The 2,082-nt window shown below is 41.5% G+C and overlaps 1 non-coding gene across 1 annotated transcript; it reads right to left on the reverse strand.

Moving 5' to 3' along the window:
* Window positions 1-1,629: 1,629 nt before the first annotated feature.
* Window positions 1,630-1,702, reverse strand: TRNAM-CAU (transfer RNA methionine (anticodon CAU)). Its single transcript has one exon. It is a non-coding gene; the product is annotated as a tRNA-Met (tRNA).
* Between the last annotated feature and the right edge of the window lie 380 nt (window positions 1,703-2,082).

Below are 2,082 nucleotides of genomic sequence, written 5' to 3' on the forward strand. Positions count from 1 at the left end.
AAGCTGTACCTGCAGATCTGCAGAAGTTTATTGTGCATAGCAGAAAACTTTTTTTTTTCATAATGTCACTGAGACATTAGTGCATCTTTTCCCATATGGTCTAGCGGTTAGGATTCCTGGCTCTCACCCAGGTGGCCTGGGTTCGACTCCCGGTATGGGAATGCATCTTTATCTTAGCTACTGCCACCATTCAAAGACTGACACGTGTTTTTCAATCAAAAATGTTTCTGGTAGATTTTCACTTTGCAACAAAAATACTTAACATTGGCGATGCATTATGACTTTTGCAAAAGATTTCCTTTTGTTTCATAGCTTAAGCCTTTTTCAACTACACAGTTTTACACAAAAGTGTCAAGGGACTCAACAAGCCATGTGTCCTGTCTGTCATTAGGGCTCCCATGTTCTTTCTAATCGGAAACAGTTTAGAACTGAATTGGAAAGTTCAGAGTTAGTGACAAAATCTCTTGAGAAAAGGAGGATGCCACGTGTGAGCAAAAAACTCATGATCTTCAAATTATTCAACTGACGTGCCAAAAACCTTGACCATGTAGCGTGTTTCAGCTCTTGTAATGTTGATGTTTTGTATTCAAAGCAAAACACTCTTTTTTTTTTTTTTTTTTTTTTTTTTTACACCTGTCTTGCTGTTTACTGTATGCTTACACCATGTGGAGAAAGACTTAGTTAGTATTCCTGGTTGACTGGTTCGATTCCTGCTATGGGAGAGACTTTTTTTTGGGGACTAGTGTCCACATTCCAAAGCCAACACGTGCCTTGCAGACAGAATCAGTTTAGGTTGGAACTGCTCTTTGCAGCCAAAAATGCAGACCACCAGGTTTTTTGGATATTTATTTGCACAAAAGCTTATTTGATGTCATATCTCAAACCATTCATATCTCTCACTTTTAATTCCTGGGTGTTAAGGGACTCAACAAGCCTTTATCCCTGTTTGTCATTGGAGCTCCCCTTCCATCAATTGGTGATGTTTTGCTACTGAATGGAAAAGAGCTGTGACTCTCTAGCCAAGATGGTGGCAAAATCAGTTAAGGAAACACGGTACCAGTGCCCCATGTGAGAATCGAACTCATGACCTTCAGATTACGAGACTGACGCGCTACCTGCTGCGCTAACGAGGCAAAATGCACGTAATAATCTGCGGAAGTTGCTTGTGCAAAGCAGTACACCTCTTTTTTTTCATATTGTAAGTGAGCTGGCAGTACATCTTCTCCCGTATGGTCTAGCGGTTAGGATTCCTGGTTTTCACCCAGGCGGCCCGGGTTCGACTACTGGTATGGGAACGCATCCTTTTCTGCACCGCTGCCAACATTCAAAAACTGACGCGTGTTTTTTAGTCAAACGTATTTCAAGTAGGATTTGTTTTTTTCAGGCAAAAATGCTGAACGCCCGCGTTTTGGCACTTCATTCTGACCCTTCACACAAGATTCAATTTGGATTCGTAGCTCAACTCATTCTCAACCACCCCTTTTTACACTAAAGTGTCAAGGGACTCAACAACTCATGGGTCCGGTAAGTTATTTGGATTCCCATTTCCTTTCTAATGGAAAAAGTTGTAGAATTGAATGGAAAAGTTCTAAGTTGGTGACAAAATCTCTCGAGAAAAGGAGGGAACAGTGCCCCGTGTGAGGCTCGAACTCACGACCTTCAGATTATGAGACTGACGCGCTACCTACTGCGCTAACGAGGCAAGCTGTACCTGCAGATCTGCAGAAGTTTATTGTGCATAGCAGAAAACTTTTTTTTTTCATAATGTCACTGAGACATTAGTGCATCTTTTCCCATATGGTCTAGCGGTTAGGATTCCTGGCTCTCACCCAGGTGGCCTGGGTTCGACTCCCGGTATGGGAATGCATCTTTATCTTAGCTACTGCCACCATTCAAAGACTGACACGTGTTTTTCAATCAAAAATGTTTCTGGTAGATTTTCACTTTGCAACAAAAATACTTAACATTGGCGATGCATTATGACTTTTGCAAAAGATTTCCTTTTGTTTCATAGCTTAAGCCTTTTTCAACTACACAGTTTTACACAAAAGTGTCAAGGGACTCAACAAGCCATGTGTCCTG

The sequence above is a fragment of the Phyllobates terribilis genome, unplaced genomic scaffold (genome assembly GCF_046119375.1).
Source record: "Phyllobates terribilis strain yellow unplaced genomic scaffold, ASM4611937v1 Scaffold_11__3_contigs__length_659146591, whole genome shotgun sequence".
Lineage (NCBI taxonomy): Eukaryota > Metazoa > Chordata > Amphibia > Anura > Dendrobatidae > Phyllobates > Phyllobates terribilis.